Consider the following 19,477-nt stretch of genomic DNA (forward strand, 5'->3'; position numbering starts at 1 on the left):
TGTGCCCGTATCCTCCGGTCTGCATAGTCCAGATTACATTCCCTTTCCTTGGCGAGACAGCTTTTCCAATTTCTCCCAACCGAAGGAAGACAGGTTGAGAAGAAGCAGCTGGTTAACTGCATTAACTCATTTTGGCCTCCTCAATGCGTCTGGTACCCTAATCCCTGTCTGTTGACATGTCAGGACGAGGGAGTGTGGCGCCGGTTGATAGGGAGGTCCTCCTGCCGCTCCGGAAGACACTTGCCCTCCCATCTTCCTCTCATCTTGTTGCTCCTCTTCTCTTTCTTCGGCGTCAAACAGCTCCGGCTCGTAAAAAAAAAAAAATTCAAACGGACAAATTGGAAATGTTGTCTTTAGCTGCGGCTTTGGCTTTTTAGCTCAAGCACAACACAGTCAGACAAGGAGAGAAATTGGATTTACGAAAGAGGAGAGGGGAAACGAGGGCTCCTGGCTAGACACGCTCAAGGCAGAGAGCAGTGAGTAGAGGACAAGGTGGATGGAGTGGGTGCAGCTCGGACGGAGGCAGGTTGGATAGGCATGTACACGCACCGCCATATAGACTTTGGTGTTGGGGGATGGAGAGCATTGTTGTAGGGGTGGATAGAGGGGAGATCTAGGGGGATAGAGGGGGATCAGCGGAGGAAAAGGAGGAGGGGTAAGAGAAGAGTGATTATGGTGGGTCTGGGCTGCCAGGCCTGATAAATGACTAATCAGGAGAACAGGGCCTTAGGTCCCTCACAGGACCACTACTACTAGAGGCTTATCACATGCACGGGCTGCAGGCGCACACACACATGCCTCTCGCTAACATGCTGCACACATGCAGCCTTACACACTCGGACACAAAAGGAGAGAGTAAAAGAAAAGAGAGGGATGGGTTGAATCCATAGCTGCCTCTCTCCGAGCGGGGCTCTGCTTGGAGAGCGGTTATGGATCCACCTCTGCCTCCTCCTCACGCCTGTCTCACCTCTCTGACTCCTTCCTCCAGGTCTAATAGTCTGCCAAGGCTGGGACAAAGAGCAGGTCACACAGCCGACAAACTGTGGTTCTGTTACACGATCCACAAATAACTGTTATGAAGAGTCCTCTCTGAGTTTCAGGAAGTTTTCCGTTCCAGTGTAGTGATGTGTTGGGCTGCTGCAGTGGAGAGCACGGGACATATTGAAAAAAATACAGTTAGTCTGGCTAGTTAAATCCAATCTGGCTGCATTCCAAGCTAATGATCAGGAAGGGATGGGGAAAAGGCGGGAGAGAGAATTATTGAGAGGAGGGAGTAGGAGGAAGCGGCGGCGATGGGGGTATATGGACGTCTTTGTGTGCCACGCTCCATTGACTCGGCCTCCATACCTCAGCAGCCGCGTGATCCCAGTGTGATGCTGCTAATAGTGACACCGGCGGGGTCGAGAGCAAGTGCGAGGGCGAGACAATCGGGGAGATGGGGGGGGAGGAGGGAGGAGGGATGGCGGAGGGCAGATTGCATGAGGTGGAGAGGGAGGATGGGAAGAAGGAACAGGAGAGCTGGTGGAGGAGGAGGAGAATAGCGGGAGCAGAAATGGAGAAGGAGAGACGGATGGGACCGTGGTCTCTGTGGGATTGTGTTGCAAGGACGGCCAAGTTGGTTTCCCCGTCCCCTTGTACCTTTATGTCCCCCCATGTCCCTTTATGTCCAGGCGTGTCCCTGGACGCAAAGTCACTCGCACAGCCGGATCACCTCTGTAGCTTATATACCTGAATGAGCAAACTGTGTTTTTACTCCTGTGGCTGCTGTTGCACGGGTGGTATGGCTCTGTGTCTGTACGTGTGCTGAAAGTTAGACATTAACCTACACAAGGTTTGTCTGCCTCCCTGTGGGGCTGAAGGACATACTGTATACATCAGTGCTTATACCCACTCATTTGTTTCATACAGTGCCTCTTGTGTGTGTTTTCATTGTGTCTTTTTTTTTCTAATGATTCACCCAAACTTTACTTCTAATTTAACTGTTTATTAGCTCCACCAGTGGTGTTGTGTTTTTGGTTTGGTGTGACACGACATTGACGGTTAATGTTTTTCGCTTGTGAGACCGTATGTGTGTAATCATAGAAAAATGTTAGTGGGAACTAACACAGAAGAAGAGTGGACTGTTGGCCTTGGTAGAGGTCTGTGTTCTCTGAGTGCCCTTCTAGTGATATCTCCCATGTCTTTTTGATAATAAGGTGCTATATAAATTCTGTGAAAGCATCAAAACGTTCAGTCGTATTCAGAAACCTTCAAACGAGCCGCCAGAATGTACGTAAAGTTGTGATGTCACAACTACATGGCCACAGCCCTCAGCCATCCCTGCAGCATAGCCATGGTTGACTGCTCTGGCCTGTAAGAGCTGACCAATCAGAGCCCCATAAAGAGGGTGAATAAATGTACAGCAGTAATGGACAGAACGGAAAAAAAATGTTTTTTTCAACATTAAGGCATAAAAACAATAGTAGACGTGCAAAAAAAAAAAAAAATCTGAGCCTGAAAATGATATTATGGTACCTTTAATTCTTGGTATTTATATTCGTCTTACACCGTGCATCCCCTCGCTCTTGGCTCAACAGTAGATAAAGATGAAATCCACCCAGTCTAATTCATATTTCACACCCAATATGTATCCGTGCCGTTCCTGGGGCAGCCGTCATAACATGGGAAGTGTTGGTTAAGCCTCCGCTGCTCTCTGACTGTCACTACTGGCTAACTCCGAGCCGCGCTGACGCCTTGTGATGCATACTTCTCTCTGACTCTCTGTCTCCACCAATCACAACCAGCAGCCGTGTGATGCCCTGTGATGTGGTTCCCACAGATGCCGGTGTCCGCGGCGATAAGGCCTCACAGATGAGCAATCTGATTGGATTAGCAGGCCCTTTGAACAAGCCCTGACTGGCTGTTTGCCGGCGGGATGCAAATGAGCTCCTTAAGAGGAAGGCAGGGGTTTGACCTTTATTGGGCCTGGCAGTATGGACGGTGGCACGGAGGGAGGAAGGAGGGGCAGCGTGTGGCCTCTGAAAGCTGAATAGTGGGAAGTGAAGAGGTAAAAGTATATCACTGGCAGACAATACTACTTCTCTCTCTCTCTTTCTCTCTCAGTCTTGCTAAGTGTCTTCATGGTGCCACTGTCCTGCCCGGCTGGTCGGCCTTCTGGCTGGCTGGCGTAGCTCATTTGCGTTTGTGTGTCAGAGCCGTTCACCCTTTCTGACAGCCGCTTAACCTCAAGGCCTGGCAGCATCCACAGTTTAGATTCTTGACCCAACATACTGGAGCTCAGCATAGTTAACACCAGTGTTGTAGCCAAGACTTAATCAGTTCAGAACAAAGAAAAGACTGAGATGTAAAACGACCAGGACAAGACCGTTTTAGTTTTAATGTTTAAGATTCAGGCCAAAAAATGCAGCCCCCACCGTCATTTCAGGAGACTGCAGCATTGGCGCAGCAAGGGTGCCAATAAAGACGGCTCCAAAAACAACAAAAAAGCAACAAAAAGAAAAAGACAGGGTTCTCGGCAAAAAAGTTTCACTTGGCTCAACTTTGGGGCAAAGCAATGCTGTGTCATCCAGGACGGTGTTGCTTTGTCTTTTCACATATATGTAACATATTAACACTGTTATGTTCATTCTGTCTAAAGCCCGTTTAGGCAGGATATTAAGAAAGCAGTATACTAAGACTGAGACAACGTACACTTATTAGGATTGTTTCCCTTAAACAGCTTTAAGTTTATCCACTCCTGCGCCAGTAATCATTTCCTCCATCTGAGATCACCAAATTTGAGCTACAACTAACTGCCGATGAAACCGTCATTTTGTTTTTTTCTAATGATCAATTGATTATTCAGCCTGGAAAAAGGTAGCGATTGAAAAATTGATGCTTTTATTCCTTTCGTTTTCAGTCAAGAACTCAATCATATTCAATTTACAAGAATAAAGATTTTGAGAAAATCAGCAAATCTTCACATTTTGGAAGCTCAAACCAGTGATTGTTTGGTATCATCGCAAAACACTTGAGTCCAAGACTGAGACAAGACAAAATGGACTCAAGTCTAAGGGAGAGACAGTGTCGGGGCCCACTGTTCTGATGACCGGTCTTGAAAACGACTACTCTTGTTGCTTTTGCGTTAGCCGCGCTCTGTTGTCCCCAAGGTATAGGTCTGTGTGTATTAAATGTTTGAGAGTTACGGTTCAGTCGGGGCTCGGAGGAATCTTTTACTATTTTATGTGAACACACACACACTTACTCATGTGCACTCACACATGCTATATGACCTCATACTGCCAACAGCGGAAGAAAGTCAGGCTGGGGCTGTAAGTCATGCTAGATAAATCCTGCTTTTGTTCCAGAGAGACAAGGTTGTTTTGGGTGTGGAGGGACGGACGGCTGAATGGATGAAGTGGTGCCTATACAGTTTTTTAAGAGCCGGTCCCACTGTTAAAGACTTCAGGCAGCGTGGCCCTTCTCTCACCCCCCTCCTCTCCCTTGGGGGGTTTTATCTGCCCATTTCCTCCTCTCGTGCCGGGCCCTCGGGACGCCTTAATGGCGCCATGTTCCCTGTCAGTCAGATATTTAAATGGAAACCGACCATGAAAGTATGGCTGCTCAGGGCTGGCTCGCTGTGCCACGTCCTTGCTCTCAGTAGCCAGAGTCAAATGCAGAGGCCCAAAACCCCAGCCTCCAGCTCCAGACAAGCCTGGGGAGGGGGGAGCCGGGCTCAATCTGCAAGTTTAATATCCCCCATCAGGTTTTAAACCTGTTTACCTTGCAGATTTGATCAAGGATACTGATGCAAATGGAGGCAAAGGCTGCTTGTGCTGGAAACCTTCTGTCCAGAGGTTCATTGATTCATGCTAAATGGGTTCAAGCATCATTCTTAATCGCTCACTTGACTCAATTGATATTGTCCTAAACACAAAAGAATATCGGTTTCTCTTCACGAGCCTGCATATGTAACAATGCACTTGTTGTGTGTTTGTGTAGCTGTGGCATCGCGTCACTCTTGTCTTTCCCTGCAGTTATAATAATCTCTGTGACAATTGACAGCTGCAGGTGGCCCCACCAACCCTCACCAGACAACCTAATTTAACCCAGTAATAAATCTCTGTGCCCAGTTGGCCATTTTAGCTGTTTGGCACAGGGCACTGTAAATTCACCCTAATTAGATCCTCCCTCTACTCCTCCCACTCTCTTCCCCCCGTCTTCCCTCTCTCCTCTGACTCCCTCCCTCTCCCCCGTTTCCTCCCCTGCTCATTGGTACATATGCTCATACACCTGGCCTGCATCGTTACCTGTTTACAAATGACCAGGCTGGTTCTGCTGGCTTCAGCATCCGCTCCACCAGGCAGCACTGAATATCTCTCTCTCGCTCTCTGTCTCTCTCTCTCTCGCTCTCTAACCTCCCCTGTGTCATAATTAGACCTCAGAGCTCATGTTTGCTTAATATTATAATCCAGTACACCTGCATTTCTCTGTCTATAGTGCTTAGGTGTACCAGCTGCCCCACCTACACCCCCGTTCCCCCACCCATGACCTCACACAGATAGAGTTTTGGAATTGATGTTACCAGAAACCGTTAGCGAGCGTATGTATTTTGTTTTCACATTTTCTCACCACCAACGCAGCGGCGCTAAAAGGCCAACAGCTCACCCCTCCTTTATGCAGTTCCTCTTAAAGGTATGAGTATTGAGCATGTGTGTGTGTGTGTGTGTGTGAGTTAGTGAGAGAGAGTGTGTGTGTGTGTGTGTGTGTGTGTGTGTGTGTCAGGGGTGTCAGTGTCAGGGCTAATGGTCTCTAGCAGGGGCGCCTGCCTGAAGATTTATGCCACAAATTAGTCAAATGTGATCAAACAGCAACCCAGTTAATCATGCAGGACCCACGTTTGTCCCTGCTTTATCTACAGGCATAATTATAGACACCCATTCCTCTGACAGGCCAACGGAAAGCCCCTGTGGAGTGATATTGGGGGGCCGCCACGCAGCGTTGTCACCGTGATGAATGTCTTAGGGGTGCGGGGAGTGTTTTAAACACGTATATACTTAACACCCCCTTGTGAATGCTGTGAGTGAAGGCATGGCCCCTGCAGAACTGGTCTAACTGTTAGATGAGGACCGGCTTCCTAAATGAATATTAGTGTGAATGAGTCGGGTCCCCCCTTCCCTCCGCAGCCTCACAATTTGAAGCACTTCAGCCATTAAGAACAAGCGTCGCCATAAATCCAATTCATCATACGACTCCCAATTCATTATGTGTTAAGTGTTGACTGGTTAAAGCGAGCTCTATCACTCATCCCCTCCCATTTCAGCTGCCTCCACTGCAGCCTCGCACAACTTGGAATGTGGGAATCATCCGGCAGTATTCTGTTATTCCAGGCCATTACCATGTGCCAAGCCGGGAAAGAGATCCAGTGATGTGTGCTGCAGTTTGTGATTGGAGTGGATCCTCTCTCTCTCCCCCTCTGACAGCCATTTTAAACACTCGTTTATGCAGCGCTTTTAATATCAATAAGAGAAGCAGGCAGGCAGGCGGACAGGCAGCAGTTTCTTATACACACACACACACACTTGCACACACAGAGTGACACACACGGCCTGGCTGGAAATCAGCAGCCTCCATCTCCCTGGTATGACAGGGTGTGGTAATTATGTCTCTGTGAGAGTGTGTGCTGTTTGCTGGGTGAAAAATGATAATGGGGTGATTTTTAAGTGCCATATCTCCCGCACGGGTAATGAAAAGTACTTTTAATCCAGTTCGGAGGAACGGAGGGGTGGAGGAGAGGAGTGGCTGGGGAGAGGAAGCAGAAGGGTCTGTTGTGATGGGAGGAGAGGAGGAGGAGTGGAGGAATAAGAGGGTGCTCCGAGGGTGGAGGGATGCTGATAGGGGGAGCTGAGGAAAAGAGGGAGATGGGGGAGTTCTGTATGGAGATGAGGGGAGAGGACGAGACGAGGAGCGAGGAGAGTTTTCAAGGCAATGCAGTGGCTGAATCGTGTGTGTGTGTGTGTGTGTGTGTGTGTGTGCGTGTGTGTGCGTGCGTGTGAGTGAGTGTGTGTGTGTGATAGGGGGGCTTGTGTTGTTGTGCCAGGGGAATGCCTAAGCCTTGGCATGAAGCTTGAGCTCAGCAATTAGAATAATTAAGAGGGACTGACAAGCTTTTAGAGTCTCTCTCCCTTCCCCTCTCCTCCTCCCATCTCTCTCCTCCTCTCTCTCACTCTCGCTCCCTCTCATTCCTGTGCCAGCTGTAAATGTGGAGTATGTCAAACAACATTTTGTCGGTTATGTCATTTTAACACACACGTGCATTTGTTAGAAGTCGGGGATTGTCAGGTGCACGAGCACCTGTGAAGCAACTGTGTCGACTGTCATTTCCCACACGTTCCCCGTAACTCATGCGCACGATAAAGCCTGCGCTCACACAGCTCACGTATGACACTTTCATGCCGTGGAAATCCATTTCAGAGAGACTATTGTGTAAAACATAGTTCACTAATATCACCCTGGAGTCAGGATCGCCCGCAGGGCTTATCACAATCACACCTTTCAAGTAGAGACCGAAAGAATAGGTGTGTTGTTATGCACACACGAGAGTGTCTGCGTGGGTGTGAGAGAGAGAGAGTTCACTAATGACTTCACACCCCATTAGCGCCTTTGCTTGATATGTCACACTTCATTATGTACTTAGATCAGTGGTGCATAAACTCACGTATGAAGTATGTTTGCGCTGGGGAGTGTGTGGCTATCCCAACTTTTGGCCACAGCTCACCTCTTGCATTGTGAGTTACACTGCTGGAAGATAAAATCATTTACAACAGTGCTGAATGAATATTTAGTTGTCTGAATTACTGTCTCATGGATCTATCTGATGCTTTTTAAGAGGCTGCAGGAAGTTATGCTCCTCTAACCGACAGTAGACAGTAACTTTACATGACATTAATTTTGTTCTATGAAGGCTCTTTCACCTGCAATTACTCCAGAATAATTTCTGCACCAGTTTCATTCTTCCCCTGACCCAAAGTTGGCTCTGGACCCAGAATAAGATTGTGGCCGTGTTAGTCTGTTTAATCTGTATGCAGGACACATCAGGAAAAAAAAATAAATGTCCTTGTCTAAGCAGATACATTTCTATCTGTTTAAATCTGCTTAACATTTTATAATAGCGGCCTGATATATGGAGAGTTTATTTGTCTTCATAATTTACAAGATCTCTTGTGTGTGATTCATAGATCAATTACTCAAAGAGCCACCACTGTCCAAACATTTATTCCACTGTTTAAGCATGCCTTTGTATATAAATCCATCATAAAATCCTAAGTGTAAACTCTGTGTGTGTGTGTGTGTGTGTGTGTGTGTGTGTGTGTGTGTGTGTGTGTGCAGCTATGCAGGGATCAGTGTTTGCGTGAACATACCTGCGTGCTTGTGTGTGCATGCAGCATATGTGATATGTTTTAATTCGTGGTAAACAGACAGCGGTGCGGCCCCGGCAGGTTAGTTTTATCAGAGCGTGTTTATCTTAATTCCCCTCAGTCTCTTTCAGGCCGACCATCCATTACCTGTCTGAGGAGGCAGCGTGCTCTCCTGGGCCCCCCGCACACAAACACACACCGTTACCTTGACGCTTAAAATATGATGATATGACTGTATTAGGGGTATGTATGTATTGCTCAGTGCGTGTGACTAACTGCCTGTGTCTTTGTCAGTTTCGTATGCATTGTTGCCTTGGCTTATGGAGAAGATGGTGTTTTCAGAGCCGTTGTGACCTTGGCTGTGTAAACGGGTTTGTAATGTAATCATGAGCGGAGGAGAGGAGCTGCTCTGACAAGGAACCGTAAACAGTCTAATAGATGCATGCCATGCTAACATGACACATCTCACACATCGCATCACATCGCATCGTGGTAGGTTGAGGTCAGGTGCGAGCGTATGCAGAAGAGAAAGGGCATCAGCATGTAAATATGAGAGATCCAAATACTGTATGCACGCTCACTCTACATTACCCCCCCCGTGTGGAGACTGACAGGCTCTTTCCTGGGTGCGACCCTCTCCCCATGCTGTTTGTTTTTAGGGTCACGTGCTGCCCTCTAACTCCTGACCCCTGACCCTTGACCTTGGTCCGTCAGCCAGCAGACACCAGCACTGAGCTGACAGCTCCCAAAGCCCACTGACCCCAAAAGCAGAGAGACGGAGAGAAAGAGAGGGAGAGGGAGGCAAAGCTTTGACCGCCGACCTCGCTTGGAGGGGGAGCGCTGTACGCCCAGCGAGAGTGACAGTTTACCTGTTCGAAGAGGTCATGAAGGGAGAGAGGAAACACAGATCTCATTTATGAAATATGAAAAGCAAAGTTAGAAGAGATGAAAAAAAAAGAAAAGGAAAGAGATGTGAGGATTGAGGAGAGGGAAGGGGAGGGAGGTGGGGAATGGGATGTGGGTGGGGGGGGACAAACATGGGTGAACCTGGCTAGTGGAGGTCACACTCTGCCTGAGGAGACAGGTGCCTCAAGATTAGCCTCCACATTAATGGCCTTTACTTACACACACACACACACACACGCGCATGCACACTGCAAGAACTCCTATACCACAGGGACGTGGAACTAGTGAGAACACAGCTCGGACTCTCATATCCTATTTATACATCCTTTCCTGTACATTACAATCCTATTTAGCTCGCCCTGCTTCCTACACAATCCTATTTATGGACTCACCCCCACCACCCACCACTCCCCCTCTTCCACTCTGGAATCCTATTTGTGTTGCCCCTTCCTCCTGTATGCAGGTGCCATCTATCCAAAAGGCTGCCTACAGGGTGTGTGTGTGTGTAAGCTGTGATTCAGATGAGTGTGTTTGTGTGTGTGTGTGTGTTTTCACCAGTGATTTGTGTGTTAATGTACCTCTGAAATTGGAGTGTTCCACCCAGGAATAAGAGTCGCACTGTTCTTGGACTTGTGCGTTTGCAAACATCACTCAGGTGTTCAGAGGCTAACTCGGAAGTTTTTTTTTTTTTTTTTTTTTGCTCTCTGAAGGTATAAAAGCTTGAAAATTCAGTTTTAAGTCACATCATTATGCACCGAGAGTCTGTCTCTTAAAGGTGAAAGAGAGCGGAGGTGATTGCACCCCACAACATCCTCTCCTTTCTGATGTAATACATTGCTCATCCCCGTCTCTGCGTTCACAAATCGTGCGTGAGTAAAGATGAGTGTCTGTGTCTTCTGTCCCATCCCATCTCCACCTGTCCCAGTGACAGGCCTCTTATCCTCCATTAGTGTATTTAAACAGGACAAAGTGCCTGTCCATATCACGGGCCTGTCTCCACCTGACTCCCCGACCTGTCACTCACCGGTGTTATGAAAGCGTCCTCATTCTGTTTGAAGGTGGGTGATGAAAGGGGAACAGCAGTCAGGGACCTGGTTGGCCTGACAGACCGGATTAGAGTAGCCAGTCCGGGAAGAGGTATGAAGGAAAGGAGAGATGGGTGAGGATGTTCCTGCCTAACTGGATTATGGGAGGGGGTGAAGGAAGAGGTGTACGTAAACCAAGGGTCCGTGCCCGTCTTTATTAGGGGACAGAAGGCGTAGCAAAGTGGGCGTGGAGAGTGTGCCTGTTCATATTAGTAAGACAGGTGCTGGTTGGCTCTCCAGTTGCACTTTAGTTTGAGCTGAAGGACTCGTGTCTCACAGACGGAGGTCATGATGAGCCAGCAACAAAAAAAACTTCACATGTCGAAACACAGTCTTCTCCTGATGAAACAGAGAGGAAGACAGACAGGCGCAAGGTTAAACAAATCTCTGCGCTGCTGCTGCTGCACATACTCTGTGATAGGGCTGTCACTTTTCATTCAAAATGTGAACATCCGTTTGAACATGGGGGAAAAGTTTATACTCAAACTGTATTGACCTGTTTAAGATGAGAATGTACAGTCTACAAGACAGCAGTGATCCAGCAGAGGCCGCACTAAGAAGACACTATCACCTTGACCTATTGCATCTGTTGACCTATCAGTAAACTTACAGACACACACACACACTACATGTAGTAGTTTATACCACTCTCTGGAGTCTGCTTGGTGGTCCTCGCCGGCTATCTGCATGGGAAACAACAACAGCCTCTCAGCCAGAGACCAACACGCTGGTCACTAACGGTATGAACGAAACAAGCGAGTGGTTGTGACCTTTTATTTTGTGGGGATTTAGCCATTTTAATGCCAGGACTCACCTCCCAACATGCAACTGTTCCATCAAAACAAGTTAACCCCGACACTAATTCTTTGCAGGCACACTGCGCTGTATCCTGGGTTTTTTGCTGCCCAGAACAATTATGATTGGTTAAAAGAAACACAACCAAGTCAGGGCATTTTTCTACACTAAATTCCGGACGTGGAAAGTACAATTTCAAATGTGTTCGAACTTGATTTTTTAGAAAAAAGCGACAGCCCTACTTCGTACACACAGCTGGACTAGTTCAAGTTATGTCGATGCTCGACGCTAGTCTTAGGCAAAGGGTTTCCAAGAAGTGATATATGACGTCTCCCATTTGGCAGACATTTTTATCCAAAGCCAACACCGAGTGAAATAGTGTGACTGAGCTGAATTTATTAATCATTCAATTAACTAAATGTTCCGTCTTGGTGTGGTTCAGATGAATGGACTGTCACTCTTTAATGCAATCTACTTCTCAGCTCACCTCCAGAGAGATGCTGAGAACTTAACTGCTCTGCAACTCTTTAATTTCTCTCACTGCCTCTCACCTGCATTACTCATTCCCTGCTACTCTTTTGTCACACTCACTTTTGCTTTATTATTTCTCTGCAACTCATAGTTGAAACCCTGGATTCTTCCCTCCTGTAGCAACAGTTTAAACCACCCTGCAGCCTGCTATCTTTATCTCTTGCTCTGTGTCTCTTTCTTCCCCCCTCAGATAGAGTCTTCCTCTGTGTCTTTGGGGCCGGCTGGTAAAGACAGTCGGGGCAGTCGATCGTATCAGACTATCAGGCCAGTTCAACCATAAATTACCTGCAGCTAACAAAGCGTGGGGCTGTAACTATTACACAGGCAGTCAAAGTCACCCCGGCCCCACACGGCTGGGCTAAACACCATCACGTACTGAAAGATAGCAGACCAAAGAGAGCGCAGGAACGAGTGTTTCTGTGAATCTGCTCAGTCGCACACTGAGATTTCAATATTCACAGTTTACAACTGCCAATACAAACAACGGTCCAGTCCAGCCAAAGAGGCAGATCAGGATTTAAATGCACAAAATGTTATTTCTGCAAAATCGTCTCTCAAAATGTATTTTTAAGATGTCGTGAAGTGTGTCAGCGTCGGAAATTAATCCTTTTTGTTAAACAACTACCATTACCAAAGAAAAACTGTCTGACCTGACTCAAACCAGAAATCTGTCTGGATTCAAGTCTCATGTCATATTTTGTCAGATTCTCGAGGAAGTTTAGGAACAGACAACCAAGTGAGATGCACCATAACCTTGAATAAAATTCTGAATTTGTCTGGGTGTGAACACAGTTGGATATATTTAGGATTATGTAAGTATGTGACTCGACAAAATATATAACATAGTTATGGTCATTTTTACACATTTGAATGCGTCAATGTTACATTTATATGGTTAATGTCTGCATAATAGATCAGTAACAAGCTGCAAAATCATATTATGACTTTAGGATTCATGTTAAAGGCAGACAGAAATATTTGTATGGCATTTTCTTCACTTTACACGCATAAAATGACATCAGATATAATAGACTTATGTGTCAATTTAAAAAAATGTAATAGCTTTTCAGTTCAGTTTATTATACTGTGCAAATGGCAATTAAAAATAAATGTTTAAGAGTAGTTTAAGGAAACAAAAACCTAAAAGGTGAAGGGAAAAATATCATTATCTAACTAGATAGGAGGAATCTATGCATACAGATTAAGTGGCCGGATATTCATCAATTTAAATGTGTCATTTAATCAAGAACATCCAGCAGAGACATTTTACACCATCATTTCTCTTTGGAACCTGTCTGCTTAGAAGAAATGAGATATGCCAGACTCCTAGGGTTCTTCCATTTAGATTTTTTTTATGCAAACATTTTTGCGAAATCGCCGATCTGTCTCAATCAGGTTAAGCAAGACTGATACACCTGAAAGTACACAGCCTCTACTGTCATAAAGCTCAGCATCCAGTAAACTGTTGGAAATAATTACCAGCATATCTTCCTTTAATATATATATCGGATACTCGCTGTGTCCACTGTCCCTGTGTGTTTAACTATTTGTTGTGTGGAGACGGAGCTCCCAGCTGTGTGCGCAGGTCTGTGTTTTTGGCTAATTGAGAGCGTGTTCAGTGCTGCAGCTCTGCCCTGGAGGTTAGTGTAAGCACACACACACACCGTAGCAGGACAAATGAGAATACACCCCGCCATCTGCCCAAGAGAGACACTCCCTCGCCCTCTCCTTGTCCCTCTACCCTTGTACCCCCTCTCTCTTTTATAACGCTTTTCCTCTCATTTTTATTCCTTCCTTCATGATCCCACCTCTCTCTCTTTTTGCCCTCCCCCCTCCCTCCTTCCCCCACGTTTTCTATTCCCATTTTAGCAGTTTTGATCCACCTCCCTCTCCTCGTTTCTACCACTCGCGTTTCCTCCCTTCTTCTTTATGCCACCTGCCTCTCTCCATCCTGAGTGAGTCAGTGGGAGGTATGTGTGTGTTGTGATGATGATGTGTGTGTGTGTGTGTGTGTGTGTGTGTGTGTGTGTGGGGGGGGGGGGGGGGGGGTTCGGGCTGTCGTGTTAAGGTGTTACCATACTCCGACCGCAGACTTTCCGAATGTTCCGTGGGCGCGATCCATAGGGGCTGACACCGAAGGTGACCCCCGGTCGGTAACCTTGGAGACCAACTTTATTAAAATGAATTTGAGTAGAGGGGCCGTCCTGACAGCAGCATAATTACATCGCAGAGCATCAGCACTAATTTATGCAGCCCGCATTCAACCGGTCAGGAGTGCCGAGATGGGGTCAGCGTGGACACACACACACAGAAACACACACACACACACACACACCCACACATTCACTCACAAACACACACACACACACACACACACATACACATGGATCAGCATACCAATAAAAATAGGTAAATGCATTCAGTTTCTTCTTACACGGCACAATGTGCTGCCGCTTCCCTCTGTAGTGTTTTACTGCTTTGAGGGCCAGTGTGGGTTTGAATGTATATAGGTGTGCATATGTGACCTGTGTGTAGGGACAGTGTGTGTGTGTGTGTGTGTGTGTGTGTGTGTGTGTGTTAGGGGTGTGCCAAAATATCGATACTACGATATATCGCGATATTTCGTCTTGAGGTACGTTATCGATACACTGGTGCCAAATATCGATATTTAAAAATGAAAAAAATAGATAAATAAATAAATAATTTTTCTTTTTTTTTTGGCCCACCACCACCACCCCTCTTTGGAGGACAGCTTTATCTTTATTCAAACATAGGTATACAACCAAATCAAACTTAAAAAATGGTTTAAGTAGCTCTGAAACCCACACATATAGATATTTAATGATAGTTGTAGTCAGTGTGTATGTTAAGAAGAGACACTGTACAATATACTCTTTGTTTACTTGGCTGTCATTCATGTGAAATTGATTGACAATGTTTTGTAATTCCTGTGAAATGGATTCAGTGCAGTCAATAAATTCTGAATTTCTTCAGTGACACAGATATCGTGATGTATCGTTGATGAAATTTCTTGCAATATATCGATTATTGCAGAATCGCTGTATCGTGATATTATCGTTATCGTGAGCAAAATATCGTGATAGTATTGTATCGCGAGGTACCTGGTGATACCCAGCCCTAGTGTGTGGGTGTGTGTACTTAATAGTGTTAGTGAAATGCTGGACAGATCCTCTGAGTGTCACAGCCTGATCAGTGCAGCAGACTCTTGTTCTATGTCTCTCTGAAGTTTTAATTAATAAACACACTAAATAAAATCTTAATGTGTGCAGAAATTTTCGCTGCTGTGGTTTAGTGTCCCCTCCATGACACTCCTCGCAGAGAAGACGTTCTGTCAGGCAGGTGGCAGCTTAAATACGGGATTTTAATGGAATAAATATTGAAAAATTAACTATTCTTTGTTATGGACATAAAACATTTGCAATTATTATAACAAGTAGCAGTCAACTCTTCAACTCAGTCAGTCCTTTATTTTGTTTTTTAAACATTAAATCTTCATCTCGGCTCCCTTTTCCTCGAGAACCTCCTGAGTGAACCAAACCAGCCGTCTCCTCTCTTTCCTACATCGCCTCATTTGCAGGTTTTCTCACTTTTCTCACTCTACTTGCATTCACTTTGACCCATTCAAAAATCTATTCCAAGCAGGCGACATACACACATGGCCAGATCTAAGCTTCTAGATGAAATGCTAATAAAAAGAAAAGGAGTAAATGGGAACATTTTCGTGCAGTCTTGTTGATTCTGACAGCTGTTTTCTCAGCATTCAACTAACACTTTGTGATCGCCATCACTTTTATTCCTGTATTGATTAGGAAGGTCCTCTGCGCTCATTGGGCTCCATTAACAAAGATCCATGAGGGGAAAAAAAAAAAAGAATTCTGATAATGTAGCACTGTTTTGCATTTTGACATATTTTCCCTGATCTTAGCTCTGATTCAGTGTTTAGCCCCCCAGTCATAAACCTGGTGATGACAAGTCAAATCAGTTTTATTTATATGATCCAATATCACAAATCATGAGGGGCTTTACAATCTCTACAGCAGATGACACCTTCTGTCCTTCCAACCTCGATTTGGATTAAAAAATAAAAAATAAAAAAACTTTAGGAAGAGCTGCAGAGAAGGACATGCAATAGATATCATGTGTGCGGAATAGAACTAGAAATACTTAACATGTAGATTATAAAACATACGTGAAAATATGGATCCGGGATGATTTTTGAAAAAGCTTCAGGGGGATTGCAATCACACTCTGGCATGAGACAAAGTCTACAAAGCTGTTGGGGATCAGAAGGGAGGAGGGGAGGAAGAAGGGGTCAGAGGAAGGGAGAGCGGGAGAAAGTGCTGCAGACGGGAGTAAAAGAGGGGTGAAGAGGTGCGACGTGGATATAAGTCACAGCTCCACTCACTCCATTGTAGCCGTTGTGACCAAGGGCACACTAATCTATCCCATTAGCAGATCTCTCCAACTCTCTCATAATGTTACCGCTAGCTGCTCTCCTGTGACATGTTCCTGGTTTGTGTGTGTGTGTGTGTGTGTGTGTGAGGAAAGAAGGGAGAGAGAGAGGATGCATTTGTGTGCGAGAGTGTGTGTGCGTAAGAGACGGTGCGAGTGAGACAGAATGCCTCGCCTGCGTGTGTGTGTGCAAGTGTGTGTGTGCGTAATGACAGTTCAGCTAGTTGCTCTCTTGTGAAAATGACACGTTCCTGCCAAATTAATATCATTACTATCAGAGTTTAATGGGCCAGTGCTGCCTTCTTATTTAAAACAGAACATCCCTCTCTCGACCTCCACCGCCAGGGAAGGGAGGGTGGAGGGTAGGAGAGGGATTGGATAAATGAGCAGGGGAGACAATATGAAGAGACTTTCTTTGCCTCTACAGCCACAGAGGAAGATGAACTGATGAACTTAAGATAGGGTTAAGATGAGCTTGAAAGCAAAACAAACAAAAATACTGAGGAAAAAAAAAAATGAAGGCAAACGTATTCATTTGAACCAAAGCCCACTTTGCGACGACTTATCATCCGCAGTGCTCTTGCCTGGAAGTACATTTCTCTCTCTGCTCTGTGTGATAGCTTTTAAAATGTAACTCTGCTCTGTTGAACAATGGGGCTTCCTTCGCAGTTGTAATGTTACATTTTGGGACTGTATTCCCAGTGATTGTTGCAGCTGGATGTATGTCTGCTGCCGGAGTGACGGCTGCTATCATCGCCCGGTATTTAACATAACAAAAAAGCTCCTTTTTGCGTCGCGTTTTGTGTGTTTTCTTTGGAGGCAGCTTAGACGTGTTTGGATTTTTGGGGGGAAAATTCTGTCATAGCTCGTGTTTTACAGTGTGGCTTTGTGGTCATTGGTTTCCTTTTCTCTTTTTTACAGTATGTGTGTGTACAGTATGAGCGGTGTGTTCAGGTGTCATTCTTCACTCGGAGTCAGCACTGTGATAATGAGTTCATTTGGAAATACACTCTGCGGGCTGCCTGTGCATGTGGGCTCATGCTTGTGTTTGCTCACGTGTGCTTATTTACGCACTCTGTATACATGTGGCTATAGCTGTCGCGCGCCCCATCGTATGTGTGTGCATGTGTGTGTGTTACGGGTACGTGCGTGCCTGAAAATGTGTGTGCGTCAGAGAGATTGTGAGTGTGTGAATATGTCAGGTTGCCGCAGGAGACCAATTAGCTGGTGCATCAGTGAGGAGGTGAGCATGCACACACCTGTGTGTGGCCCTATTACACCAGCTCATCACACACTCACATACCGACACACAGACAGCATTGCTCTGCTCATAATAGAAACACAGTGACACTTACAGTGCATTGACCATATGGAATAATGACTTCACTGTGTCAAGCTGTCAGACGACAGTCACCAGCATGCATTACTTCAACCAGGCGTTACTAACTTAACCAACTTTCGTGGATTATTGTGTATCATACTGCTGCTGAGTGGTTGTCGTTACCAGTATGTATTTTACATTTGAGCAATTCTTCGCTTTAAAACTGCACGACGCTGTAGCGCTCATACTGTACACAGTGCACGAGATCTGAGAGGGATCTGCCCAAACTTTGAGATATCGTTGCACTCGCGCAATCAGGTGAGGGTGAAAAAGCAGATCACAGCCAATAAAGCAGCCAGGCCTCTTCATGTATAATTCAGATCTTTTATGGTGGGCTATGCACCCATATGGGCGCGCTAAAGGAAGACTAAGGCCATTTCCAGCCGGAGAAAAGCCCTTTTAAAAGCTAATCCCTGTGCCAGAGTCCTGCTCCTTTTACTGCTCCTCTTTAATGAATAGGTGTCCAATAAGGCCTTTTATTGTCTTAGCATATGTTGCTTTTATTAGGGGAAAATAATTAGGTTGTGCGGATCACTTCGGAAGTCCTCTCGCAAGATAAAAATGAGATAGTTTCACAGTCGTTGCGCAAGTCCTTCTGACTCCTCATCGTTTTCCCCTTGGATGCCTTGTGTCCTAGCCCCCTCGTCTCCTCTCCTTCGTCTCCTTCGCCACTCTCCTCCTCTCATCTTTATGCCTCCCCTCCTCCTCCTCCTCCTCCTCCTCTTCCTCCTACTCCTCCCCCCCTTCTTGTCCTTTGCATTCCCTCCACCTCGTTGCTCACTTCCTCTTCTATTGTTCCCCTCAAACATGCGGGCATTAAATGTATGCAGCGATGTCGCATTGGACCGCGCACTTACACACACACATAACAGATGAACAATCACAGTGTGACAGGGGGCCGTTGATGACTGACACCCGGTTGATCTTATCTGGCGCAGGAGGGGTAAAGAGAGGGCCGCAGAGAGAAAGAGAGAGAAATCGTGCAGGAGGGGGGGGTTTCTACTGTGCTTTGTGTTGTGTTGCTGTCACTCCTACATAGTTTATTCCTCTGCTCCTTTCTCTCTCTGCCCTCTCATCTTCTACTACATCAGTCTGCTCGCTCACATAGAAAGAAAGAACGTCAACAGGGCTCATCTGTGATCGGGGACTCGAGGGAAAGAGATCCATTTACCTCCAAGAGGTTGTACTATGACCGTTTACTCGTGAGACCTCAGCCACAGTAGCACTATATGCCCAGTCCTGTAAGTTATGAGTCCGGAGGGGGGATGGGGCTGCAGGGGGAATAGGGATCTGCAGAGGGCTGATGGAAAAGAAGGGGCCAAGGAAGGAGCAGGGGGCACGGCTGACAGACGGGGAGAGATTGAGCGGGCATGATGAAGGAACGGAAAGAGAAGGAGGGAGGGAGGAGGCTGGTCCTTCCATCCTGTCCTTAATGCCCCTCAGGGGAGCACACTGCCAGTAGGTGAGTATTAGCCCTCAGCCTGTGGGCTAATGGAGGGTATGAAATAGAGTTTAGTCCATACAGATGACCAGTGGTAGACTAATCGCTGGGGACACTCATGATGAGGAGAGCTGGTCATTCTCTGGAGATCTAAACAGGCTCTCAGTCAAATTATGAACAATGAATGGATTACAGGCGTGCTGTTGGACCTATACGTGTAGAACTGAATCATATAGTGTATCACAGAGTGTATTTTGATTATTCTATCACACCAGAACTGACTAAATGCGCCTTTGCTCGCATACGTCTAATGTGACCTTTGGCCTACCTCTGTCAGGGTGACAGAGGTCTTCACACAGTCAGGGGGGGCGAGTGTCAGGGTGCTTTCTGAAGTGCGCGCTGAGGTGCTAATCTCCTCTCCTCGTGGTCGAGCGGTCAAGCTGAATGGAGGTACCGCTTGTTTTTTCTG

The 19,477-nt window shown here is 46.2% G+C and overlaps 1 protein-coding gene across 1 annotated transcript in view; it reads left to right on the forward strand.

Annotated features, from left to right (window-relative positions):
• Window positions 1-19,477, forward strand: part of wwox (WW domain containing oxidoreductase) — a 138,084-nt gene that overhangs the window by 112,017 nt on the left and 6,590 nt on the right. The gene's annotated exons all lie outside the window — the stretch shown is intronic.

Source organism: Sparus aurata, chromosome 8 (genome assembly GCF_900880675.1).
Source record: "Sparus aurata chromosome 8, fSpaAur1.1, whole genome shotgun sequence".
NCBI classification, from domain to species: Eukaryota; Metazoa; Chordata; class Actinopteri; order Spariformes; family Sparidae; genus Sparus; species Sparus aurata.